The sequence below is a fragment of the Galeopterus variegatus genome, unplaced genomic scaffold, assembly GCF_000696425.1.
Source record: "Galeopterus variegatus unplaced genomic scaffold, G_variegatus-3.0.2 Scaffold49, whole genome shotgun sequence".
In the NCBI taxonomy this organism is placed as follows: Eukaryota; Metazoa; Chordata; class Mammalia; order Dermoptera; family Cynocephalidae; genus Galeopterus; species Galeopterus variegatus.
Window position 1 is genome coordinate 88,904 of NW_007726160.1, and position 14,159 is coordinate 103,062.

Genomic DNA, 14,159 nt, shown 5'->3' on the forward strand with positions numbered 1-14,159 from the left:
ATCTCATTTGGGAAGCATGTTAGAACTCAAGTAGCATCCACAATAGAAGGGCAAGGATAGAATATGTTGAAAGGCCTGAGAAACACAAGAGTCACCTATTCTCTCAAAAATCAAATTTTCCTGGGAAAGAGGGCATAGGAGGTCATTTCATTCTGACCCTAAACTAGAAAGATTGGTCTAGGACAGGGTGATTTTAGCAGGACTCCTTGGGGAAACATGGTTATGTAGAAATGATCATAAATGGATTTATTCTTCCTCCCTCCCTTTGCTAATATGTTCCCACAAGGCAAAAAGACAACATCGATATGCCCATTCAGATTTTTACCTAAGAAGTTTATATTTGAAGCATCCAAAAATATCATGATTATGGACATATCAGCTGGACTTATTCAATCATCCTCTGGTAGAGGAGGCAGAAAAGCTAATGAGTTTTTGTGATTGTTTTTACTGCGAATAAAGTAGTTAAGTAGCATTAAGAGAGTATGGAAGGGGGAAGTTTTCTATCACAGAAAAATCTTAAGGAAGGTTATGTAGAAATGACATATCAGGACCTTCAAACCTGCATTATAGATTATTGATAGGGTTATCTGAAAATAGAATTAACATATAAGAGTAAAGTTATGAATCAGAGGAGAGTTGGAAGTATTTCCCCAGGCATGGAACAGGGGTGGACCTCATTTGGTATTCACATAACAACAAATTCCTTTCTTGCTTACTCACTTTTACTGTATCTAAATATCTATCCTGCATTTATATGTATATTTTTATATCTATTTTATATAGTTATTTAGGTATAGTTTTCTAGATAAAACAGAATAATTTTATTTACCACAATTTAAATCAGTTAAACTCATACCAGATCACTTTTTCTTCCTTATTTTCCAATGAAGTGTTCCAGATATGCCTTTCTATTATTAAAAGACATTTTTGTCCATATACACTGGTGTAATTTACCAGTTAATGCCTAGAATCACCAAGTTATTTTTTTCCAGATGTACAAGTATTATCTTTCCAACAAGAAAGTAAATTCATTGGGAAGACATGCTATTTTCTTATGCTTTCCTTGATCTGAGTATTAGCACCTTGACTTTCACGTTGTACACAGTCTATAGGTATTGTACATTAACTAATTGAGTTCAGAGAATGGATGTAAGGCAATAAACTGTGACATATACTATTCACCTAGTTGCTTCTCAAGACATTGTCCTTCCTTATTGATATTCTATGTACATTGTCACTTGACTAGATAATCAAGTCCTCACTAAATAATCCAAGTCCCCACTAAAATTGACTAATAAAGGCTAAATTGTTACATTCAGTGATATTTCTATTTGATTAGGAAAATCTATTTAAGACCCAGGAACATAAATTTCTGTTTTTGGTTTTTTTTCTTTCAACATTTATCTGCTTATTTTAAAGAGGTCAATATGTACTTAATACAAAAGTAAACAGATTTCTTTTTTGTCACCCTGTTTAGCAATTTCTGAATAATGTGAAGGCTCTTTGAAAGGAGAGTTCTCCAAATTTTTAATGTCAATCCATAGCTCAGAGTATTGCATTAGGCCACTGCAAAGTGCTGGTCAGCCTTGCTCTGTCCTCCCTAGTTGTAGTGCATCCCAAATGATCCACTCATTTTGGGAGAGCTCTGGGTTGACATCAGATACTCTTTGGTGAGACTGCCTCACTGCTTCTTTCTCTGGGGGGAGGGTTAAATATTTATTTATTTATTTGTTTATTATTGTTCTTATTAGCATATTCATTATTACAAATTGTGATTTTTTTTAATGGCCTTTACTCGACCTGTCACTTCCCAAACCTCCTCCCTCCCTCCCCACCATCTTTAGTATCCTTAGGTTTGTTCTCTCCTTCTGTAAGTTAAATGTATTGTTGTTGTCTTTTCTTTCTCTTTCTTTCTTTCTTTCTTTCTTTCTTTCTTTCTTTCTTTCTTTCTTTCTTTCTTTCTTTCTTTCTTTCTTTCTTTCTTTCTCTCTTTCTTTCTTTCTCTCTTTCTTTTTTCCTTCCTTCCTTCCTTCCTTCCTTCCTTCCTTCCTTCCTTCCTTCCTTCCTTCCTTCCTTCCTTCCTTCCTTCCTATTTCTTTCTTTTCTTCCTTCCTTCTTTCTTAGCACCCAGTTATGAATGAGAACATAAGGAAAATGTGGTGTATATACACAATAGAATACTACTCAGCCATAAAAAAGAATGAAATTCTGCCATTTGCAGCAATATGGATGAGTCTGGAGAAAATTATGTTAAATGAAATAAGCCAGACAAGGAAAAAGAAATGCCCCAGTGCTTCTATGACTCTACTATGTCCACTGTGAGCAGGGCAAGTGCGGTCAGCGGTTGAAGAATCGCTGTTACAAAGGAAAGTCCTCTGCCCCTGGGGCTTCACTATTGATGGTGCAGACATTATTTCCTGCATCTGCTTTTGGAAGTTATTTTCATCTCCTAGTTCTGTGTCAGAGCTCCTTTAGAGTCATTCCTTCTATTTTCAATTGGTTCTTTATTACTAGTAGTCATATTATCTATATCTTTTTCTTGTAAAGGCAAATGATCTGGCTCATCATCCTTTGGTGTAGAAACAGCTGTAAGTAGTCGACTATTACAGAGTCTGCTGTTTTGAACTTCACTGATATCCAGGCTCACTTTGGGATTATAAGGATATGGATAAAGAGATTCAGGAAGATGTTTATTCCCTTGGGCACAATCTAAAAGCCAGTGCTCTGAAACAATATGTATTCTTCCCTCTTTTATAGATTTATCCTCTCAAGTAGTATTGTTTGGCCACCATTGATAGATGAAATGAGTCACAGCTCCGTCAAAACTCTACCTTCACATCAAAGGAAGGCTTGAAGAGTTTGTTCTTGGACAGAAATTTTGATGGCATATCTAGGTGTAATGAGGGCTCCTTCGGAAGTGGCTGTCCTACTGCTGGGGAGGCTGAAACCTGTCTGGCATGTTGTGAGATCACAGCATGCAAAACTTTACTCTGAAAGCAGTTCATATCTAAAACTGTGATGGCTAGTTTTTCTGAGTTTTCAGGTGTGTGCCAGGATGCTCTGGAGTATCTGGATTTAGATTCACCCCGCTTGTTATTTCAGTTTCCAAAATGAGTTCTTCTTTAGGTGAATTTTCAGTCAGAAAATGGCTTTCATCTGCTTTCATTCCCGTTCTAGCAGTCTCCAACAGCCAAGCTATAGTGACTGCTGGTAAATTCCATGTCTTTGAAGCTTCTTGTTTAGAACCACCTGATTCTTTCCATACAAGATGTGCACTGGCACATGCCTTTCTTTGCATTGGGTTTGTGAACTAAGAATTCTTGAACACTTGCTCACAAGGTGATTTGCTACGAATGGCAAGGAACATTTTTTTCTGCTCCAGCCCCAAGGCTGAATGAAGTAACACGATCCTTTAAAGGAATCGCTCCTGTCATTACTGGGACTGGTGAGAGGATTTGACTTTGGATCAATCAAAGTCTGATAGCCTGTATAAGTAACCAGCCACGTATCTGTAAGAGCTTCTCCCACAGTTGTTTCTGCTTCATGCCTCAGCAGAAGAACCACAGCATAATCAGCAACAGTCCTGCTTGGAAGGGATATGATTTTTCTAGCATTTTCTCTTATGATGTTTGCAATATTAGATTCATTTTCATTTCTAAAACCTCAAACAGGGAAACTCTTTTGCCTGATAAGCCTTCTTCAGTAATTGTAGAAATGTCAGGAAGGCAATGACTGACAGAAGACTGGTTTTCTTCTTGCAGAAAATTGTGAGTAGAATCATTATGGGGCCCAACTTCAGACTTCACAACTTCAGACTTCTTAGCTTCAGCTACTGTGAAATTACAACGTACATATTGAGAGAGCAGATTTCGTCAGCTTGCTCGTGCTTTTCAGTAGGAACAACGTCCTTCTTAGAGAAACTGCTATTGTTGTTCTTTAAAAGAGCCATTTTACTTTCAGGTTGGTCCTGAAACTGGGATTTCCACTGGCTGGTAGTTAGCATGGATGTAAGTTTCTTCAGTAAGCATGTAACCTTTGCTAAAACACTCTAGCGACCACTTTGCTCCCACTACACGAGGCCTCTGGGCTGATTTATTCCAAAACTGCTTCAATTCATCATCATAATCTCCCACAATAACATGAGTTACATCTTCATTAAGTTGATTAAAATGAACTCCACCTCCATTGTTAATAAGTCTTCTCAGTTTATCTAGCTTTTTGCCACTAAAACCACAAAGATAAATCCGAAACCATCTAATATATCTTCAAGTGCTTGAAATGCACTTATATGCATATTTTCTCGATTTTCAAGTGTAGACTCCAATTTGCTATTGAGAACTGAATTACATATAAATTTATTTATGCAACTTGCATTTGTGTTGGAAGTATGGCTCACATCTGAAAGAGTACAAATATCAATTGTGTTGATCTGGCCTGTAGGAGTTGAAGTATCAAGCACAGTCTTTTCTTCTAGGCTAGGTTCTGTCTTGTACATGGATTCATCCTGACAAAAACCTTTCTCAATACTGTCAAAAAACCATTGCATGGTCACACAGTGCATATTCTGTCTCTGCACATTCATATTTCTTACTTTTTTGTTCTTGTACAATGAGGTGTGTACACTCATTCATTTTCAATTGTCCCATGTATGGATCTCCATGCTTAACTGTGAGTTGCTTAATTGCCTTCTGTAGTGAACTGAATTATGTCCCCCCAAAACTCTCTGGAGCTTGAATTGTGTCCCCCAAGTTTTATGTATTAGAAACTTAGCCCTCACTGTGACTGTTAAGAGGGTGGGAAATCCTAAAACTACTTGAGTACCAATAATTCTGCAGCCAAGATTTTTGAGGTGAACAAAGACAATGCCACTAAAAGGGCCACAGTTATAAACTGAGCTATCATTTTCTTATATCTTCATTGCCTCTTCTGTAATAATCTGAAGATATTCTGACTGAAATTCTTTTATTGACCCAAGGACTTTAAAAAAACATTTGGAATTGTCTGAATCTTAAAAACCTTCACAAAGAATGGTTCTCTGTCATTTCTGGACATTTTTGAACTTGATGGAGCCTGGATGTCTTTGGGCAGTGAGTGGGAGTGGTGCACAGACCTCAGGACGCGGCTGGGGTCGGGCCAGCCAGGTGTGCACAACCCTCACCCAGCACTGGCCCCAGCTCTAAGCAAACACCCATAAATTTCTAATAGTGGGAATTCAGACCATATAACAAGCCAATGGGGAACTTATTTTGGAGCCAATGATGCTTCCTGTCTTTTCCTACACATGTGCAACTGCCTGCCTAATTGTTTATAATAAATGGGGTTGATTTTCTTGTCTCTCCCCCCACTTTCCTCTAAAACCTTCACTGTCACCCCCCAGGGGAAAAAAAAAGTTTTTTCTTTACAATAGCTCATTATTTTAGGTGACCAATTTTAAAGTGTCATAACTAATACCATAAGCATTAATTATCTGGGATCCCTATAATCTGAAAGTAAATCTAATTTTGCTATTCCCTCTATAAATTACAATTTAACAAGATGAGATATTAAACAAGAAGGTTTCTCTCTGTACTTTCACATCTTTTCCATGTGATTGTCTTAGCAGTCACCTTCTAATGTTTCATATCTCTCTGGTATTATTAATTAGTATAAATGTTTCCATATTCTTTATTCCAGTGTAAAACTATCTCATAGGAGTTTATATTTCTATCTGGGTGGCAGAATCACTATGAGTTTTAGTTTTTCTTTTGTTTATTTTTCTGAGTTTTTCATATATTTTACAACAGTAAATTATCATTAACATTCACTTAAATAATTTAGAATAATTTGATTTGTTAAAATTATTTAATTTAATAAAATATTTAAATTATACTTAGTTAAAATTATTTACCTCTTTGAAACACAATAGAAAATTATAGTAATTTTATAAAATTATTTTTTAAAATTCTGGCATATTGGCAGGTCAGAGATGTTACTTGGACAAAACAGTTTACCCATTGTTGACATCAAGAGGTTTTTTTGTTTTTTTTTTTTTTAAAGATGACCGGTAGGGGGTCTCAACCCTTGACTTGGTGTTGTCAGCACCACGCTCACCCAGTGAGCAAAACGGCCATCCCTATATAGGATCCAAACCTGTGGCCTTGGTGTTATCGGTACCACACTCTCCTGAGTGAGCCACAGGCCGGCCCTATCAAGAGTATTTTTTATCTGGCAATTCTTAATTTATATAAAGTGATAAATTATATTATTCAAACTTATCAAAAATTACTAATATTTCCTTAGGCAACTTTGCTAAAGAGCAAAAAAGAGTTAATTTACAAATAAATTTTAGTTTACCCAAAGGTGAGAGACAACACAAACATTAGAAAAAGAAACCTGGGTTTTAGTTCCTGCTCTGTGATTTGTTCATTGTGTGAACTTGGGAAATACAGTTACTTTGTTCATTTCCTTAACTTGTCTATAGTATAAAAGTTTATATTGTTATAAAACCAAATGAAGTAATGAATTATCTGTTTTGTGAACAGTAATTTTGAGGTCTCATTGGCTCATCTACATTCCACAAAGGAGTGGAATTTAGTACATAGAGACTAGTACTTCTCTGACAACTGACTACTGCTGCTTTTGATAGTATCCAGAGATAGCAATCTTGCCATAGAATTTGGTATTTTCATGATGGTCACTGTGGACAGAAGTATTGACAAGTCTTAAAATAGCCTCGAAGGTAGAGCTTGTCACACATGCAGGAGAAAGTAGAAATATAGTGTAAAATTCAAGTGGAAACTGATGTTGAAAGATTGCCTGCTAGACTTTTCTGAGGTGCACTTTTGGTAATGCCCAGACATAACTTTGGGGTCCTTATAGGAGATGGGGTTGTTCCTGCTTGATCATGAGAGGAACGTCCTCTCCTTATTTAACTTTAACTTAATAAAAAACTTAATAAAAACTGTAATTCTTAATAAAATTAGGCTTCCTGGTAGTAAACCTTTATTCACTATTTCATTAAAATCAGAAGACATTGTTGGTATCTAATAATGTCCCAGAAAGAAATAATAGTTTCTGTTATTTATAATTTCTCCTTCGAAAGGAGGGTTATCAGCTAAATTCCAGAAGCAGAGAGAACCAGGATTGTTCCACATGAGAAAAGGAATGGAGAAAAGGTCTGGATAGACACTAGGGTGGGGAGGAGGCTGATGGATGTGTGGCTCGGTGGCATAGGGATTGGGATGATGAGACCTGGATATTTGTTGGGGCCTTGGTTGATGGGGGACAGGCAGGGGAGAGCAGAGAGGAAGAGGTGTCGGTTAGATAAAGAGAAAGAGAGGGAAAGAGAATTGGTTCTTAACAGGCATCGCTCCTGTTTCCAACATGATCATTAGTGAAATGTCCATTTCTGTATTTAAAACTTTATGTTCAGTAAAATGACCTTTTTTTGTTTCAAAAAAATTTTTTGTATAATATCACTGACTTGTGGCGAACTTGAAAGCTTTCCACCCATGGATTATTCATGGAATAAATTAAGAAGAGGGAAAGAGAAGAATTTGGTCCTAGACAGATGAGGTCTTTTGACTCCTACAGAAAGTAAAATCACTTCTTGAAAACTGGAAATAGTAAAAATTGGCAGCATGGTCAAAAATCTTTATTTCAAAACACCCATCAGTGAGAGAAAGAGAGTAATTGGAATATGAAGGCTTGTTTGATCTGCCTTTGGAGGTAAACTTAGAGCCATGTACAGGAGTCAGAAGGTTCATAAAACTATGAGAAAGTCTCCCAGAGAAATAAAATGCTTCTTGTGCTTGAGGACACACATGTAGAAAAGTTACTTAAAGCTACGTTGTTTTTTTTGTTTTGTTTTGTTTTTTTCTGCCCATACTGGCAATGGAACCCTTGACCCTGGTATTATCAACACCATGCTCTAACCAAGTGAGCTAGCCAACCAGCCCTCATGTTATCTTTCTATTGAGCTACATCGGATTAGATTTTGTTTTGGTTTTGATAAGTGTGATGGCTTTAGTTTTGTTTTGACAAATTAAGTTAAAGAATGGATGTAAAATTTTCTTAAGAGTCATTGTAAAGAATATCATATTTTTGATTCTAAATGATCTCCCTGGTGGTTAGAGAAAGGTATCATTAAATGAAATTTTTTCATTTCGTTTTCTCTAGTATTCCTCTTTTCTTTCTCAGACCGGCCGCACCGTGCTCAGCCAGTGAGCGCAGCAGCGGTCATCCCCACATAGGATCCGAACCCACGGCAAGAGCGCTGCTGCACTCCCAGCGCCGCACTCTCCCGAGTGCACCATGGGCTCGGCCCTTTATCTTCTTAGTTGTTTTGCATTTAATCATTTTCCGAGAGCTTACATTTTTGCTCTATTGAAGACTATCTCGTAACTAAGCGATGTATACAAATACTCAAAGCCAGGATTTATTTTTCTTTAGAATAAACAGCAGAAATTAAGCATTTAGCCTTTTGCAAAATGTTTTGTTTCTTTTGCTCCTAGTGACTAAGTATCCCATCAATATAGAACATGGATTAGGTGTTTGAATGCTTTTTGCTTCAGGCTTTTTTACAAATACATGATACTAAATTTAAAAAGAAATTTCATTTTTCCAAACTAATTAGTGGAATTTCAGGATATATTGTTCACTCATATTTTCTTTCCATGGCTTACCATTAATCTATATCTAAGTTAGTGACTATGTGATCAATGTGCATTAGACTTATGAAGAAATTTATTCCTGGGTTCTACTTTATTTATGGATAAAGCATTTGTATTGTGAGAGAAGCATTTTTTTCCCATAAACATTAGAGGGTTCGCTAACTGATAGCCATCTGAATATATTTTCTTTAAGGTTTTAAAGAAACAGTTCGATATATGAAATTTTGGGTGAATCGCACATATTCAGGGTACATTTAGCAACAATCTATTTCTTATCTTAATGGTTGGTTTGTATCTGCTAGTTTTTGATCATGTGACAGGTTTTTCAGCAATTCTTCAAGGTGGTATATGTAATGTACTACAGAAATTTGGGGGTAAATAGAAATAAATTTCACACCGATTATGAAGCCTTCATTAATTTCCCTCTTCATAGCTTTCATTACATGTTTGTTCCCTTTTTTTTTTTTTGCCACCAACCATAATTTGTGTAGCAAACCAGCCATTTGTGAAATTGTTTCACCTGTTCTTTGAACTGTAAGTTCCTTGGGAACAGAGACTTTATATTGCTATTTATATTGCCTCATAGTGCCTTATAAAGAGCTATGCACATCATAAGCACACATCAACATCCACTGAGTGAACAGTGTAATTCATATTAATTTAAATCATCATGGTAATAATTAAAACCTGAGGAAATCTAGTATAGCTATTATAGGTTGATCTATTTATCTTTACATTTTTTAAATAAATAACAAGAATCTCCAAGAAAGCATATTTTTATTTGCTTGCTTTGCTAATTTGACAGGGTACCTTTCTTAATATAAAGTAATACTTTGTATGAAACACACACTTGAAATAATTAGTACTTAATCATTAATTTTTTAATTGGATATAGTATAATATGTATTAAACCTAATTTCAGATAACCATAAGTGAACTATAGTGATATAGATAATTAAATTTTTAGAATGAATTGATTTTGTATGATATTAAAATTCAGAAATATTCAGAAAATTGTATTTAACTAATATCTTTGCTTGTTTCTCTTTCAGATCTTTTATATGGTTTAATAGTAGACAACTAGCATGTTTTACTAGATTATAAAAGTAATATGAAGAAAAGAAAATTAGACTAGAAATAGGTCATTTGGCTTTTAATCTTTATTTTTTAATTATCTGGCTATGTGGTTTGGGACAGCTGCTTAACATCTCTGGGATACATGTTTCTAACATAGGTGAATTGCAGACTGGCAGCCTATGGTTCTACAAAGTGTGGATGTTGATAAGTGAAGAAAAAGAATTGTCTCTGATAACCAGCTCCAGTTTTCTGATGAACATAATAGAACAAAGAATTAGAGTAAAATACAGTAAACAAAATGCATGTTTTCAAAGTGATTCAATTTTATTTTAAGTGGAAGTGACATAGTTAAGATGTTTTATTCTTGAAAATAATGTGAAATTGGTCTTGAATTTAGGATGAAACACCCATGTGCAACAAACACTAATTACATAACACATTTTTGCAAATTCAGATTCCTCTCACAGATTTCTCCATAATCTCCTGTGGGAGAAACACAACTTTTTTTGGAGATTCTTAACTTATGTACATTTTGCTCAGTGGAAGAGACATGCTCTAGCAAAATTTTTTTGTAATGTGAGTACTAAGCAAATGATATTATCCTTAATTTCCATTCTACAAGTTTTATATCACCAGAAATAGGTTGAGGTGTTATCTTCCAATAAATGTTACTAGAATAATTGCATATCCATATGCAAAGTAATGAACTTTAATTTATACTTTGTACCATCTACAGAAATTAATTCAAAATGAAACATGGGCCTAAATGTAAGACTTAAAATTATAAAACTTTTAGAAGAAAAAATATGATCTTGTGTTAGGTAAAGACTTCTTAGATATGATATCAAAAGTATGATTCATAAAAGAACAAATTGCTATATTTGATTTTACTAAAAATAAAAACTTCTCTTTCTCTGTTAAAGTAATATAGAAAACACAGAATGGGAGAAAATATTTATAAATCATAAATCTGATAAAGGACTTATGCCATTATATACAAAGGAATTTCAAACTACAATGGAATACTATTCAGCAATAAACATAAAAGAATTTAACACACACTCCAATGTTGATGAATCTCAAAATAATTATTCTGAGTGAATAAAGCAAAGAATATTACCTATTGGACAATTAAATTTATCTAAAATCCTAGGGAATTCAAATTAATTTATAAGAACAGAAAACAGACCAGTGGTTGCCTACGTGTGGTTGGGGGTTAGTGAGAAGCAGAAGGTATAAAAAGAAATGCGGAAACATTTAAGGATAATGAATATGTTCATTATCTGGATTGTGGTGATGGCTTCATGAATGTACATATGTCAAGACTTATCAAATTGCACATTGTTAATAAGTACAGTTTTACATGTAAATTATACCTTAATGAAGCTGTTTTAAAATTTTTATAGAAGAAATTTTAAAATGTTATAAAACTTTAAAAATTTTCCATATATATTTCAGCCCTTTTTGATTTTTCCTTGTACCCTACTATACTGAAAATAATATTAAAACACTAAACATAGTCCTTCACTTCAAGAAGCTCAAATAGTGGAGTACTTCCACTTTTGGCAGAATAGCAAGCTAGATTCTTTAAAAACGTTCTCATACTACAATACAAATAGATTCTAAATAACATTTTAATTTATGCTAACCTAGGAACAGTATATTGGTAGTCAAAATAAGACAAATTAAGCAAGCAAACACACAAATAAATAATGCACAGATGAAAGTAGAAGCCAAGATTTGCAGCCCATGCAAAGTTAGGCATCTGAGCCTGAGAATCTTCAAATGGGCCTGTGATCCTAATACTCCTCAAATAGGCCTAGACCCTTGAAGGAATTACTCCCATTGTAAAAGAGTGGGCTAAGAAAAAAAAAAAAAAAATGTCCACAGTCCATGTTTGCTATAGGGGAAAATATTAATAATACTCTTTGCAGACAATTTTTAGCCATTAGCCTGCTCTGAAACAGGTCTAGTGTTCAAATTTACACCACATTTAGTTTAACATTACATTTACATTACATTTAGTCAGGAAAATCTCAAGCCAAGATATTAAATTAAACTGGTGTTAAGTTGAGGGCACAATCTGGCATTAAGCAGAGGCCAGCACAAATCCAGTCTGGTTGAAAGCACATTCAATTTGGGCTCTCTGCACTCCCACAAGTTATGTTCCACAAAATATGTGCTCCAATTAGCAACAACAACAACAACAACAAACAAACAAACACAAGCATATAGGAGGAAATAAGCCATCATAATTGAGGATCATCAGAGCAGCATGCAATTTCTCATATTGAAATCATTGGGTAAATCATAAAAAAACTATTTTTCAAATGTGCTAAACGTAAAACATACAACAAAAAATAACCAGGGTGCTAGAGATTATCTAAAATGACTAGGCAGATTATTTTAAAGGAACAAATATACATTTCATATGTAAAATCTATGATTGTAAAATTTTTAAAAATATCAATGGATGATTTGAACAGCAGATTAGACACTTCTGAAGACAGGTATAATAAGCCAAAAGATAAAACTAAATTTATATTTCAGAAATAAAGACAGACAGGCAACGATATGAAAAATGTGAAAAAGAGGTTAAGAGACATAAAGATAAGATTGAGAAAGTTTGCCATATATCTAATCAGGTTTCTAAAAAAAAAAATGAAGGGAATTGGAAAGAACCAATATTCAAGGTGATAATTGCTGGAAATATTATATAACAAATAAAGATATGCCAAATATAAAAAGCACTATGTATACCAAGCAGAGAAATGTAAAATAAATCTATATGTAGATACACCAAAAAGAAACTTTGAAGAACAAAATAGAACAAGAAAAGAAAAAAAGAGAGAAAAAAGCATATTCTTTGTGCATCCATGCATGAGGGAACTTCAAGAAATTCATGGAAAAATGGAATGAAAAGATAAAAATAAAAAATATAAACTTTATTCATCAACATAAGCTCCGTCAAGTTCAAGACACTTTTGTAATTGACGATACCATCCATTTAGTCCATCCCTAAAGAACTGAGCGTCTTGGAAATTTAACCATGTCAATGCAGTCTTTTTTTATATTATTAACTGAAGAAAAATGGGTGCCCTTTAAAGACATTTTTTAAGATTAGGAAACATAAAAAGAAGCTAAAAGGAGCCAAATAGGACTGTAAGGTGGATGCCTTATGATTTTTCCATCAAAACTCTCACAAAATTGCCCTTGTTTGATGAGAAGAATAAGCAGGAGCATCATTGTGGTGGAGAAGGACTCTACGGTGCAGCTTGCCCAGGTGTTTTTCTGCTAAAGTTTTGGCTAATTTTCTCAAAGCGCTCTTGGAATAAGCAAATGTTATCATTCTTCAGTTCTTCACGAGGTCAGTAAACAAAATGCCTTGAGCATCCCCCAAAATTGTTGCCATGACCTTTGCTCTTGACTGGTCCACTTTTGCTTTGATTGGACCACTTTGCTGTCTTGGTAGCCATGACTTTGATTGTGCTTTGTCTTCAAGATTGGACTGCTAAAGCTATGTTTCATCTCCTGTTACAATTATTTGAAGAAATGCTTCATGATCTTTTTTTTATTTTGTTAAATTTATTTTTCATTTTGAAGCAAATCATCAATTACACAGTAACATGACAACTCCAACTTGTTCGCAACAATGATAATTGAGTTCTATTCTTAAACTCTGAATACATTACACTGCTTATCCCCTGATTAAATAAGATACATAATGAACATTTACAAATTGTTTAAAATTTCCATTGCAAGCTCTCCTCTTGTTGCAGTTATCTCAGTGCAACAGTTTTGACACCCAAGTGGAAAGTTTGCTCAACTTTAATTTTTTAGTTAGAATTGTGTAAGCTGAATCAATTGATATGTCCACGCTGTTGGCTTTTATTTCTGCTGTTAATTATCAGTCTTTCTCAATTGGGGCATGACATGATTAATTTTTTTCTTGCCAATTTATGTGGATGGTCTGCTGCTGTCGGCTTCATCTTCAACATTGTCGACTCCCTTCTTAATCCTAGTTAGCCATTTGTAAACTCCTGATTTCTTTGGGGCATTGTAGCCATAAACTTTCTGTAAGGCATCAATGATTTTACCATTCTTCCACCCTAGCTCACCATAGATTTGATATTTGTTCTCATTTTAATTTTAGCAGAATTCATGTTGCTCTGGTAGGGACTCTTTTCAAACTGGTGTCTTATCCTTCTTAGTATATTAAACTGGATTCTCTTCAGACATGTTGTAACAAGTTATGAAGAGTTTATTTTGGTGCAAAACATTTTTGAAATCCATAGTTTTTTTGTAATATGCATTTTCATGAACTTTTAAAAGCCCCTTGTGCATGTGTGCGTGTTTGTGTACAGGAGGGGTCTTCAGAAACTTATGAAAAATTTTTCATTATCTTTCGATTCCATTTTTCCATGAAGTGTT

The 14,159-nt window shown here is 34.5% G+C and overlaps 1 pseudogene; it reads right to left on the reverse strand.

Moving 5' to 3' along the window:
• Positions 1-1,433: 1,433 nt before the first annotated feature.
• Positions 1,434-14,159, reverse strand: part of LOC103590470 — a 40,966-nt pseudogene continuing 28,240 nt past the window's right edge.